The sequence below is a fragment of the Polyodon spathula genome, chromosome 1 (genome assembly GCF_017654505.1).
Source record: "Polyodon spathula isolate WHYD16114869_AA chromosome 1, ASM1765450v1, whole genome shotgun sequence".
NCBI lineage: Eukaryota > Metazoa > Chordata > Actinopteri > Acipenseriformes > Polyodontidae > Polyodon > Polyodon spathula.
The window spans coordinates 23,066,065-23,080,904 of record NC_054534.1 but is presented as its reverse complement, the minus strand read 5'-3'; the positions used below and the strand labels follow the sequence as shown (position 1 = coordinate 23,080,904).

Sequence of the window (14,840 nt, the reverse complement as noted above, 5' to 3'; positions counted from 1 at the left end):
TTTCTGTGTGATTTTTTTAATACCAAACCAAGCTATCGACACTAAATACCACAAACATAAATTTAAACTACAAAAATAAAAAATATACTGCACTTGTAAACTCAAAATGTACACATTCTTGTAAAAAAATTAAATAAATAATAATTGAAATTTGTCGACACATACCTGTGTTTCAATGTGCAGTTGCACTGTGCATACAAAAAACATAATGCACAAAGAGAACTTGCATACATAACAAAAGAAGAAAGATAGAGACTTCAATCCTTGAAAAATAAAAAAAAAAGAATTCGAATCCAAATAGCGATGTTATCAATGATTCAGTGTCTTAGTACATTTACTCTGAATTGCCTGTCGTCTTTCTCAGGCATTGATTCTACAAGTCAACAGAGATGCACAGTAGTGGTGGCTTAGTATAGTGTATAATCTGGTAATAATCAGGACATTGTAAAGAATGCAATTATCAAATAGATTGCTGGAAAAATAATGTATTATGCCCACATAGATGCTCAAGGTTGGACTATATACTGTAGGGCTACAAATGAATATGTAGGGCTAAATCAACCATTTCAGAAGTGGTACACCTTTTCTACATATATCCAAGCTCCCCTGCAACTCTCAACAATCTATACTTTAAGTGAAAAGGAGCTGCATGTGGTAGCCTATACAGTACCTTTTTTTGCAGCTTCCTTAAAATGGTTTGAAAATAGTGCCATATTTTTTCAATACTGTACCTCAGCAGGTAATATGCAGGATATTTTAAAAAGGCAATTATCAAATACAGTGCTGGAAACTAATGTATTATATACACATAAACACAAAGTTTCATTAAAAAGACTTCTGGCTAAAAAAATAATGTGTAGGGCTAAATCAGTAATCTTAGATGTGATACACCATTTCTACATCTCCCCAGATCTCAACAATCTGTTCTGCCAGTAAGCAGGAGCTGTGATTGTGATATGTGAAAATATATATATATATATATATATATATATATATATATATATATATATATATATATATATATATATTGCAACCACCAGAAGGCAGAAAGGGGTGCAAATGCATTTCCCGAGTTGGCAAGTGCATGTTTGGTATCAAAATAAAGGTCATCAATAGCCTGGGGTCTTCAAAGAGTTTTTAAACATGCGGGGGTGCATTATTTGTACCCTTTGCTGCTGACGAAGGGTTAAACCACAAGTAAGGGATGGAATTAGGGGATTCCATCCACCACCAAGGGATTCAAATTTTAAAAAATCACTTTTCCCTTAAAATTAGTAATAAGGTAAATTAGGAAATGAATGATAAATTCAGAGTATTTTAAGGAGAATTATATTGGATTTGGTTTCCTTGTGATTTTCAAACATAAAGGCAAGACAGAGATCAAAGTGTAAATACGCCTAGAATGTTCAATCAATCATATACAGTCTAATTCCTTTAAACAAACTCGAGCTATCACTGTACTATACATAGGATCATATCTGGGAGCTATCTTTTTATTTTGTATGTAGTTATTCTCTGGATAATATCACAGTTGCTTAGTATTTGGTAAGAAGTGTCAACAGTTTTTATTTATTTATTTTTTTAATAAGGAAATATTTTATCTCTGCACCTAAAATATGTATAGGACTCATTGACCATGTCTGATGCTTAAAATACCACAGTACGTCAAGACCTTTGTCATATGATGTATTTGAGACTATTTGAAAATACAGTGACATCACAGCCCTTTGAAAAGTGCTACCAGTGTTGGTGTTATCTGGTGTCAATAAAAATCACCTAGGTTACTCACAATTACTCTTTGCTGCTGTTCACTGTTGGATCACTGAATTTCCATTGCATTATTGGTTCATTGAGTCAGTATATTTAGTCACCAAATGACTCATTTATTATACTTAAAATATGTAGGTGAGAGACAGGTACAGCATTGTATAAAATAATACAGAATTGTTGTGCTTTGCTTCTAACACTTTATTTTGATATGCAAGACTACCAGACAGAGTGGCTCTTCATAACTTCTCAAAGACGAGTCGGGTAAGTAAACTCAAAGGTATGCAGTTGTAGGACATTAGGATCCTGTTGATCCCTGTGGTTACAGAGCATAACTCTTGGTGGTGCTATTTAAGGAGGGGTGGTTACGAGATTGAGCAGCTAAACCAGGGGTGGACAATTCCGGTCCTGGAGGGCTGGTGTCCCTCTTGGTTTTTGTTCCATCTATACCCTAAATTAAATAATTGGACCAATAAAGCTTCTAATAAGCACTTAATTGGTCCAATAAAGTAATTTAGGATAGAGCTGGAACAAAAACTAGGAGGGACACCAGCCCTCCAGGACCAGAATTGCATACACGCCAACAGTCCCTATATGGTCGGGACAGTCCCAATTTCCTAGCAAATGTGCCGCGTCCCGATGCAGAGGAAGAAAGTCACGATATTTACCCATAAAATCACTTATTCTGCAGAGTAGCATTCGTGAAAACCACACACTGTGCTATTTGTGCAGCTGGCACATCTGCTGATCACTAACTTATACAAAGGTAAAAACGCTTCAGTATGTCTATTTTTACTGTCATGATGGTCGTGTCGTGTTAAGGTTGGGGGGATATGTCTATTATATGATAATGAGTGTTTTTTTTGCATATGACTCCTCCCATGTGTATGATGTGTATGATCTCCCACCACCACCACCCCTATTGATTTATGATTCTGGCTAGCGGTTAAAAAGAACACATACTGTATATCCTACTTGCTAACAATTGGATATTTATGTTATTATGTAATACCACACAATTGAGATTGCACTCAAAACCAGCACTTTGGAAAGTATTTTGCACTTTATTCTGTCTGGGACACTTGTATGTTTTAATCATTGTCCTTTGCTATTTGGCAGTAAATACAGTGTATTTGGAATAACTGATCACGCTGTCTTATTTTTAAGGTTCAACTATAGTTGCCTGCAGGCAAATGCCTTGTAAGTACATATATCATGGGGAAATGGGGTATACTGAATCAAGGTTATTTGTTTAATGTGTTTTGCTTTTATAATACCCCATCTAGACATAACTTAAAGCATGGGATTAATTGTTGTAGGTTATCTTTTTCTTCCTTTTATGATACTGTGTCCTGTAAGGGGCAAAATATTGAGGCCCCTTCATCCAGTTTGGATGCGTTTTATTCTAATCAGTCAAGGACCCTAATTCTTTTTATGACTAGTAGCTTATGATTCCATTATAATGTTGAAATTCAGACAAGTAATGAGTTTACATTTAAATTATTATATGAAATCACCTATTACAGTCAGCCATTGAACACTATGGGCCTCTGATTTAAAATATAATTTTCTTAATTTTCTTTCAGGTATACCTTGGCAGAGGTTTTGGATATTCTTGATGCAGATAATTCCCCTGAAACTATCTCAAATACTATGCTGGAGTCTGAGAAGAAAGCTCATGACACAGATTGTGACAGCGATGGATCTGATGATGAGGTGGCATGTGATTACAAACGCTTACCATCAAGGTTGCTGAAAGGAGAGGGCTTAATCTCTGATGCTCAACTACCCTTCCTTGACATTGGAGATATAGCTGAATGTCCTGCGGCCTTAGTGAGAGCATCATCAATGGTGTTGAGGAAAAGGAAAACAGTCAAACAACCGCTGGACCCATGCTAAAGAAAATAAAAAACAAAGAGCAGATGTTCAACAAAATGAAGACAGATGCCAAAAAACCAGTACAGGCTACAACGCACATATGGGAGGTTTTAACCTGCATGACCAATGTATGAACCGCTATTGGATTGGCATCCAATCAAAGAAGTGGTGGTGGCCATGCTACAGTTGGGCATTCAACAGTGCTATGGTCAGCGCCTGGTGTTACTACAGGTACATGGGGGTGTAATGGGAAGTGGGGGGTGAGGCTGCGGGGTGGCACGGTGGAAGGATGGGGTCTGTATCTTAGGTGGCGTAACACAAAAACAAAACATGTATTAATGAATGAATTATTTAATTCATTCAAAACCCACAAATTGAAAATTCATTCATTCATCCATTCATACAGGTCATGTAAAGAGGGAGACAGAGGTCTCCTCTCCTTCCAAAGGCTGGTTGCCCAGAGTCTCCTCCAGTGCCATGGGGTGAGGCCAAAAGGGCATGGATGAAGGTCAGTGTTGGGCTCTACAATATGTGAGGCTGCCAGATTTGACAACTTGAACCACTCGCCCCACAACACAGGGAGAAAGTACATGAGGTGCCGAAAATGTGATGGACACACTCCCTTTGCATGTGAGAAATGTGGTGTTGCAAAGCACGTTAAGTGCTTCACGGTCTTCCATGTGAACCGCTAAAACTCTACCCAGGAGGGAGAGGAGGGGAGGGAGAAAGAGAGATAGAAAGGGAGAGCGGGGAGGACAGGTATGACATAACTTCCCATTCCAAATGTCTTTTGAAAGAAATTGCCTGTATGCACTAACCCTAACCTTATGCACTGATTTTATTTTTTCTTTATTCTATTTATTTTCATTTAACTTTTTGATACACAATGCCTTGTTGGGGCAACTTAATGAATGCCAGCACTTTGTTCTGCACTATGTTCCACCACTTTAAGACAAATGGTTTTGTTGATGACTGTTTAAATCCCCATGTATTCAAGATAATTTGAACATTTTTGAGTTTTCATATTCAAGCGATTATAAGTTAGAGGCAGCTTTTTTGGTGTCACAGTGAATGTTCTTACACTTTTATACATAATAAATTTGTTTATTAATAAAGATTGATCTGTTGAAAGCAGTTATTTTGAGTTAGATGCCAAATTATAGTTGCCGCACATTCAAATATGATTTTCAAGAAGAAAAAAAAAAAAAACCTGGAGACAATAAATGCAGAGCATGTTCATATAGAACACTATTAACATGACTATATGCATGAAACCTTGAGAAAAATTTGGACACAAATCGGTTAAAGGGATCTGCCAGTATCCCTTCATCAGATCCAGAGTGGAAATAAATCTTGTCATCCCCAGTCTATCTAGAAGCTCGTTAACCCGAGGCATGGGACAGGTATCAAGCTTGGCAATAGTGTTTACCTTGCAGAAATCAACGCAGAAGCGGTTGGTGCCGTCCTTTTTGGCCACTATCACAATCGGACTACACCACTCGCTCCTGGAAGGCTCAATCACCCCAAGTTCGAGCATGTCCCATACCTCTTTGTGAACGCCACCTCCTCGACTTTCTGATGAGGTAAGCAGCAGCATTACCTTGTCTCCAGGTCAAAAGGTTCGAATTAATGCATTTTGATTGTTGTGCTGCTCTTGTCAGTGCTGAGCCAATTTAAGATTGTCCTGGGCCAAATAACTGACCAAATCTACACCGAACAAAAATATAAACGCAACATGTAAAGTGTTGGTCCCATGTTTCATGAGCTGAAATAAAATATCCCAGAAATTTTCATATGCACAAAAAGCTTATTTCTCTCAAATTTTGTGCTCAAATTTGTTTACATCCCTGTTAGTGAGCATTTCTCCTTTGCCAAGATAATCCATCCACCTGACAGGTGTGGCATATCAAGAAGATGATTAAACAGCATGATCATTACACAGGTGCAACTTGTGATGGGGACAATAAAAGGCCACTCTAAAATGTGCAGTTTTGTCACACAATACAATGCCACAGATGTCTCAAGTTTTGAGGGAGTTTGCAATTGGCATGCTGACTGCAGGAATGTCCACCAGAGCTGTTGCCAGAGAATTGAATGTTCATTTCTCTACCATAAGCCGCCTCCAACATCGTTTTAGAGAATTTGACAGTACGTCCAACAGGCCTCACAACCGCAGACCACGTGTAACCACGTCAGCCCAGGACCTCCACATCTGGCTTCTTCACCTGCGGGATCGTCTGAGACCAGCCACTCAGACAGCTGATGAAACTTTGGGTTTGCACAACCAAAGAATTTCTGCACAAACTGTCAGAAACCATCTATGTGAAGCTCATCTCCATGCTCGTCGTCCTCACCAGGGTCTTGACCTGACTTCAGTGGGCAAATGCTCACCTTCGATGGCCACTGGCATGCTGGAGAAGTGTGCTCTTCATGGATGAATCCCGGTTTCAACTGTACCGGGAAAATGGCAGACAGCTTTTATGGCGTCATGCTTATGTCAACGTTGTGAACAGAGTGCCCCATGGTGGCGGTGGGGTTATGGTATGGGCAGGCATAAGCGACGTACAACGAACATAATTGCATTTTATCGATGGCAATTTGAATGCACAGAGATACCGTGATGAGATCCTGAGGCCCATTGTCGTGCCATTCATCCGCCACCATCACCTCATGTTTCAGTATAATAATGCATAGCCCCATGTCGCAAGGATCTGTACACAATTCCTGGAATCTGAAAATGTCCCAGTTCTTCCATGGCCTGCATACTCACCAGACATGTCACCCATTGAGCATGTTTGGGATGCTCTGGATCGACGTGTACGACAGCGTGTTCCAGTTCTTGCCAATATCCAGCAACTTCGCACAGCCGTTGAAAAGGAGTGGGACAACATTCCACAGGCCACAATCAACAGCCTGATCAACTCTGTGTGAAGGAGACTTGTCGCGCTGCATGAGGCAAATGGTGGTCACTGGTTTTCTGTTCCACGCCCCTACCTTTTATTTTTAAGGTATCTGTGACCAAAAGATGCATATCTGTATTCCCAGTCATGTGAAATCCATTGATTAGGGCCTAATGAATTTATTTCAATTGACTTATTTCCTTATATGAACTGTAACTCAGTAAAATCTTTGAAACTGTTGCATGTTGCGTTTATATTTTTGTTCAGTGTAAGTGTACGTAGGAGCTCTAAGTAGGAGCACATGGTGCACTACATTTTTGGACGAGCCTTTTGCTCCTCCCACCCCTCTCTCAACAGATTGAGAATGTCGTGAGGCTGTCGGACATACAAGAGCTCGAAGGGGAAGAACCCTGTTGAACTCTGTGGCACCTCTCTCACTGCAAAAAGGAGGTAGGGATGAAGCGATGCCCAGTGTTTTTGCTCCTGATTTACAAATCATCTCAGCATCGCTTTCAGGGTCTGATTAAAGAAGTTCACCAAACCGTCCGTCTGTGGGTGAATAACAGACGTCCTGATGGGACGTAATTTTAGTATTTTGTGTACTTGCTGTAACATATTAGACAAGAAATGAGTTCCATGATCAGTCAAGATAAGTCCATAATCTGCACTAGTTCTTTGGCTATTGCAGCGGCACTAGTGGACCTCACTGGAACTGCCTCCAGGTATCGTGTTGCATAATCTACCACCACTAATATATGCGTATACCCGGAGTCAGAAGGTAGCAAAGGGCCGACTATGTCCATTACGATGCGTTCAAAGGGGGTGAAAATAATTGGCAGTGGGACCAAAGGGGCGGGGTGCACTCGACCCGGTGCTACTCGCTGGCAGTCTGGGCATGTGGCTACATATTTAGACACATTTTTATGAAGTACTGCCCAATAAAATAGAGCCAATATCTGCTCCTTTGTCTTGTCAGCTCCGTGGTGCCATGCAAAAGGGATATCATGCGGCAGCTTCATGACCTCCAGCTGACAAGGGAATCAATAATTGTGTTACAGGCTGTCCTGTGTCTGTGACAAGGTTTACCCCATACAGTAATTGCCCCGTGATAATGACATTTGGAAATACTAGCACCTTAGTGCCTTCAACATCCTTATCTTCAATAGACCGGACCTGTCCCCAAGTGTGCACTAGTGAGGGATTGTTTTTTTGGCCCCAAGCTATGTCCACGCTTGAGTGCCACATGTCTGGTATATTGAAAGGGGCGGGAGTTACATCTGCCTTTGATGGCCCAGTAACCTCTCCCTCTCGGTCACACTTCATTCCGACCCCCTTTGACTGGCATTTGTTACCATTATAGCAGCCCCCCCAGCTTTGTCTCATTAATGATTTCTCTAATTTCTGCATCCTTCTCTCTTTGTTTTTCTCTGGGGGAAAAAAAAGAGAAAACATTGCAGTTCCAAAGGGAAAACAATTACCAATCATTTCCCTTTCTGCTTTTTCTGCCATGTTTACGTGTGCCGTCAGGACTGCCATTAATTTCACCAATTCTTTATAGTTTGGCCAGTCTCAACATAGAATAACTGGATGTGGTAGCCTATCCGTCACCCCAACTACCAGGTGATGTTTTATCGGACCGACTGATAAATATGCTTTGACTGTGGGGTATGTTGCCATGTCTCCATGGATACAGGAGATAGCCATCTAACCTTGTGGCCGCGACAACACATCGCCAAAGAGAGATGCTCTAATTAAGGTCTGACCACACCGTGTGTCCACTAATGCAATGGTTTTCACATTTCCCCAAATCACATTAAAAATACAAGGCCCCCCTGATCATTTTCCTCTCATTTATCCACTTCAGATGCTAGATTGCATATGGCCATGTCACACTCCATCGCAGATGGGCATGACCTGGCCATGACCCAGCTGGTGGTACCTAAAACAGGTAGGGAGGAAGGAGATTACAGGGCTAGGTATCTGTCCCGCTGCTGGTATGGCAACGGGGCGGGATAGCACCTTTACCCCAGCTGGGGACCAACCTTTGTCTCCATGTAGGGGAGGCAAGGTCACCACTTGGGGCCGGTGATCTAGGAGGTCTTTGACCCAGTCCCGGTGGTGAGGGTGGAGGTGCAGAGAGAGGGGGTGGTGCTCAGATGCTTGGTTGTGCTGGAGCGGTGAGTAGCCCGGTCTGGGCTGATACCAGGGAGTCCTCGAAGTCCTCAGCGGGTTTCATTGCCTGGTCCAGGGTGTCGGGGTTGTGGCGCCGTATCAACACTTGGGTCTCAGCGCCAACCACATGGCAAAACTACTCGATCACTATGGCCTCGCCCACCTGGGCGCTCGTTTTCTGGGCAGGGTTGAGCCAGTGTACCATGTGGTCACAGAGTTTTTGCACGACCACCCTGGGGCGTGTATTCGGGGACCTCTTGTACTCCCTGAGCTTCACCTGGTGAGTTTCCTCCATAATGTTAAGAGGGTGGAGAATGGCCAGATTTACCAGGTCGTATTGAGCGGCGTCTGATCTGAGCCTTTCAACAACTTTGTCTTTTGAAACCATGTGAATCATTACAGTTTAACACAGGTGGAGGCCACTTAACTTGTTGTGTGATTTGGAAGGCTATTGGTTACACCTGAGCTAATTTAGGATTGCTATTACAAGGGGGGTGGACACTTATACAACCAAGCTATTTCAGTTTTTATTTTTAATTAATTTTCTACACATTACTAGAATATTTTTTTCACTGGAAGTTGTGGGGTAGGATGTGTAGATAAATGAAAAAAAAAAAAAAATGCATTTTAATTCCAGGCTATAAGGCAACAACAGGTGAAAAATGTGAAAGGGGGTGTAGACTTTCTATAGGCACTTATATATATATATATATATATATATATATATATATATATATATATATATAAATGTGTGTATCTTTCTTGTACATCGTTGAGTTCAATAAATGCAGGGGGAAAGTGTGGAATAGCCTCCCCAAATGAAAGACTCACGTGCCGCCTATGTCTACACAGATGAAGTAGGAGAGGACATGGGTGTTTTCTATGAGGGAGCCTGCAGAGAACATTCTGGAGATTGGTTTAGGAGACAGTGTGATGATGTAATCACTTTCAATATTGCCAGATATGTGCAATATAGACCGCTTTTTCAGTCAAAGTTTTTTTTGTTTTTTTAGATGTTAATTAGCAATTTCCAGCTCGAACATTGCCTTCCCTAGAAAACCAGCTGCAAGGAGCCTTCGCTTCACAGTCTCCAGCTTTTTATCTGGGGAAGAACATGTCAATTAGAAAGCTGTGGGAAAAACAAGATGAGGATTTTTTTTTTTTTGCCTAGGCAATTGGGGGATGTTTTATTTTAAAAACTATTACAAACAGCTATAACATGTTTATTGAAACTTTACTGGTTTGTTTCAGGGCTGTGAACACAAGAGTTACACTAGATGATAACAATTGCAAAAACAAAAGCAAATGAAAAATACTGTAAATATTGTAAAATATTGTGCAAGATTGCTTGCAATCTTGCCTCAAGAGTTAGAGAAGGTCTGGCTCAGGTGAATATGCTTCTTGGTATGATTAACTTTCATCATCATTCCAAGTTGGCAGCACCCTCTGCTATAATGTTTTAAGGTTAAATGCTGTCTTTAGAACTGTACACATTCAGATAATAAAAAAGAAGGATGCTTTAGTTCAACATGTACAGTACACTTTTGCTATAACACCCCATTCTCATCTATTTAAAATGGAGAGATACAGTAGCGAAGTAGGTGGTACCTGTATGTCAAAACAATAAGAAACTCAATTTTAATATTGTAAAGACCTCAGAAGTAACTGTTTCAACTGCCATAACGAAGGCTAAAGACTGCCAGACCACACATGGAACTCTGAGCAATATAACCCAATAGGGGGGCTTTACCATCTGTTACGCCCGGTAAAGCCTTCTTCAGGTTCTATTGCTAAAATACTAAGCAATACCCACCCATAATATTTTTCTGTACCTAAAATAAAGGCAGAGATCAGAAAACATTGCTGCTGAAATCATGTCATGAAAGGAACTGAGTAATATTTGTTTGATGATTTTGTTGAGCGAAGCAAGCCTTTGTTGTTAATCAATCAAACTTTCAGTATGGCCAGATTAGTAGTCCAGCCTCTTGGAAGACATGTATATAAGGGCCGGATTGATGTAAGGATGTCTGTATTGCCAGGGTTTGTAGACTATTTGGAGTGGAAAGCAGAGTGAGTTGAAAAAGTTGTTATGTGCTGAAGAATTTCAAAACGTGTGACTTTGTAAAGTAGGCAGGAGGCACCAGGCTTTCATATTGCAGGGAAGTCTGTGGTAATGCTGCTGAGAGGACTGATGTGATAAACAAGTTATATAAGCACCTAATAATAATAATAATAATAATAATAATAATAATAATAATAATAATAATAATAATAATATACTCTCAAGATGTTGCCCTGCAATATGTTTCTCAGAAATAATAGAGTGTAATGCAATTAAAGAGCCGACACCATCCTGTAAACAGCTAAACTGTATTGCCAGCAATAAAGAAAGGAAACATAACGATAGGTTGCGAATGCAACCCCGGTTTCCTGAAAGAGAAAATAACCATTAACGTATGGGACATTGCCGTCAGGTAGTAGGGATTGGCTGAGCTTTATAGCAAAGCTGCCGATAGGCCTCTGTGTGAGCTGCAGCGTAAGCCCGCCCCCCTGGGAGCTTACTATACGCAGCGCGCAGAGACTCTCTTCTTCTTTTGCTCTTCGGGCCGAGAAGGCTTCCGGAGCGACCTCACGGGTTAATGGTTGTTTTATCTTTCAGGGAACCCGGGTTGCATCCGCAACCTATCGTTCCCTTTCAGTTCGAAAATAACCATTAACATATGGGAACAGTGTACCCAAGCTGTCACGAGGGAGGATTCTCGACAGTAGGACAGACTTACGTCATAACGCAATTGCGTAGACAATACATCTAGGCATATGTGGAGCTGCGCCTCAGCGTCTATGCTCGCAATGACACCTGTCCTAAGGTGGGGTATCAAACATTACATTGGCATCCTGAGGTGCCACAGAGTGTAGTACAGATGCGCCTTCAACTGCCCTGGCGGTGGAAGGCCTGCAGACTCATAGGCTAAATTAATAGCATCCACTATCCAGTGGGAAAGGCGTTGTTTCGACAACGGCTGACCCAACGTCTTAGAACCATGGTATATGAACAGTTGTTCTGTTTGCCTCACGGTCTTTGTACGGTCAATATAACACCTCAATGCCCGCACAGGGCAAAGCATGTGTAACCGTTGTTCCTCTGGAGAGGAAAAGGGAGGAGGATGGAACGCCATCAACTCGACTGGCTGGTTCATATGGAACGGGAAAATAACCTTTGGCAGAAAGGCTGGATTTGTACGCATGGAGACCTTAGAACCGTCTCCTGCGAAGCGAATACAAGAAGGGTGCACTGACAGTGCATGTAATTCACTGACGCGTTTTGCTGACACTACCGACAGCAAAAAAGCGTTTTTTATAGATATGAGCTTCATATCCACTGAGCGGAGAGGCTCAAACGGTGCCTTGGTAAGGGCTTCTAGCACCACGTCAAGGCTCCATGACGGTAAGTTGGTCACTCTTGGAGGTCGCAAGCGTCTTGCGCCTTTAAGAAACTGAGATGCCAAAAAATGGCAACCAGGTGATAATCCGTCAATGCGTACATGGCAGGCTGATATGGCAGCTAAATACACTTTAAGTGTGAGGGATATTTCCCTTCATCTAACAGTTTCTGCAGAAACTGTAATATTACTGGCATAGAACAAGATATTGGGTCATGGCCCCCAACCAGACATCAATCTTGGAACAACTGCCATTTGTATGTGTACTGCGACCTGGTAGAGGGCGCTCTGGCGCTCTGAATGGTCGAGATCACTGCTGTCGAAAGCCCTAAGGCTGCATGAGCTTGGGGTTCGGGTGCCAAAGCTGACCTTCAGCCTGGGACAATAGGTCTGCTCGCGGGGGAAGCTCCCTTGGTTGACCATGCAGTAACTGCACCACGCTCGGGAACCATACTCTCCAAGGCCACCGAGGAGCAATCAGAATGGCTGTCGCTCGCTCTACCCTGACCTTCTCTAAGAAGGCGGGGAGCATTGGAGTCGGTGGAAATGCATATAAGAGGACTGGTGACTAATCGTGAGCCAGTGTGTCGACTCCTAGGGGGCTGTCGGGATCCCTCACCGAGAACCATAGGGGGCAGTGCGTGGTCTCTTGCGAAGCGAAGAGATCTACCTGCTCTCTGCCGAACCATTCCCAGATGCGGTCTACCACCTGAGGGTGGAGACGCCATTCTCCTGCAAGAGGGCCTTCTCTGGATAGGAGGTCCGCTGCATAATTGACTCTGCCCGGTAGGTGAACCGCGCGCAGAGATGTCAAGCGCGGCTGTGCCCATAGCAACAGCCGTGCTGCCATTCGGTGAAGGTGGGGGGACCGTAGGCCGCCCTGCCGGTTGATAAACGCCACAACTGTGGTGTTGTCCGACCGCACCAACACGTGCTTGCCCAGAAGCACTGGCAAGAAGTGCCGAAGGGCGAGGTTCACTGCTCTGAGTTCCAGAGCGTTGATGTGGGCTGACCTCCAGGGTCCTGACCACACTCTGTGGGTCCCTGAGCAATTCCAGACCGCTCACCAACCTTGGTTGGAGGCGTCGGTCATAACCACTTCCCTCCGGAAGATGGGACCCAGGCGAATGCCCTGGCGGACGTTTGCCGGAACTTTCCACCAGCGCAGTGCTTCCCAGCAGGTCCGGGATACCGTCAACCTGCGATGTTTGTCTCACCGCGGATGTAACGCGAAGGCATTGAACCAGGCCTGTAGAGGTCTCTGGTGTAATAAGCCCAAGTGAAGAGCTTGTAAGGCGGCAGCCATCAGCCCCAGCATGCGCTGACACAGCTCCATGCTTATTGTTTCTCTCAACCTGAACAGGGAGAGACACCGTTCCAGCGAGGCAACTCTTTCTGTCGACAGGGTCGCTTCCATGCTTTCAAGCTTCCGCTTCACAGAGTCCGATGCAACCCCACGAACTCGCTCTGTTGGCTTGGCACGAGGCAGCTCTTCTCTGAATTGACCTTCAGACCCAGTCGCTGAAGATGGTTCGTAACCATCACTGTGTGCTGTGCCAGCTGCTCCTTGGACTGCACACAGACGAGCCAGTCATCCAGGTAGTTCAGCAATTGGACACTTTTTGAGCCCGCAAAGGAGCTAAAATGGCATCCATGCATTTGGAAAAGGTTTGAGGAGCTAGAGACAGACTGAATGGGAGAACACATAACTCGTACACCCTGCTTTGGAATGCGAAAAGCAGATACTTCCTGTGACCCAGGCAGATGAGAACATGAAAGTACGTATCTGTCAGGTCCACAGTGATAAACCAGTCACCCCCCCAAACTGACTGGATAATGTGCCTGTGAGTAAGCATCCTGAACGATAACCGCCATAGGTATCTGTTCAGTGCTTGCAGATCTAGAATAGGGAGGAACCTGTCGTCCTTTTTGAGCACTAGGAAGTACTTTGAATAGAACCCCTGGTCAATCAGAGCAGGGTCTACTTGTTGAATGGCACGCTTCCTGAGCAGTGCCTGTATCTCCACATTCAGAGCTGAGGACGGAACCGAGCCCTTCATTGCTGTTACAACCTCCCCCCTGAAGGGGGGAGGCTTTAACCGGAACTGAAGGGTGTACCCGGTGGAGATGGTCTTGTGCACCCAGATGTTGTTGGCGCACTGTTGCCAGAACTGGATCTGTGGAACGGTGTAGGATTGAGCTAATAGCTGCCTGGATGACTCAGGGCTGCTTTGGTTTGGCTCTTTCACGAGGGGCCTGGCTAGCGCCACGAGGACGCGACTTGCCACCACATCTAGGGCGCCATTCCACGCGCTGCGGTCTTGGGAAACCAGGCTGGCTGCGTGCTGATGGACCTGCGGGGGAAGTCCTGCTATCCCGAGGTTGCGCCTGCTGCTGTGGCGGTGTTTTTCTCAAAGGCTGTTCCTGAGGCCGCTTCGGCTGGAACTGTTTACTTGGCCACAGTTTGGCCATTTGCTGTGACGCCTCCCTTGCCTTGGCGGAGGTTTGCAGCATCTCTTCCACTGCCGGGCCGAACGTGTGTCCGGGAGTGATTGGGGTGTCCAGCAAGGGGACCTTATCAGTCTCCTGCACTCTCGCCTGTGAGACCCAGAGCTGTCTCCTGGCCACCACCAAGGAAGCGATTCTCCTGCCTTGTGCCCGAGCGTTTAACTGGGCCAGCCTT

At 43.8% G+C, this 14,840-nt stretch overlaps 1 pseudogene; it reads right to left on the bottom strand.

Annotated features, from left to right (window-relative positions):
- Positions 1–8,392: 8,392 nt before the first annotated feature.
- On the bottom strand, positions 8,393–14,283 carry LOC121316990 (annotated as a pseudogene).
- Positions 14,284–14,840: the final 557 nt, after the last annotated feature.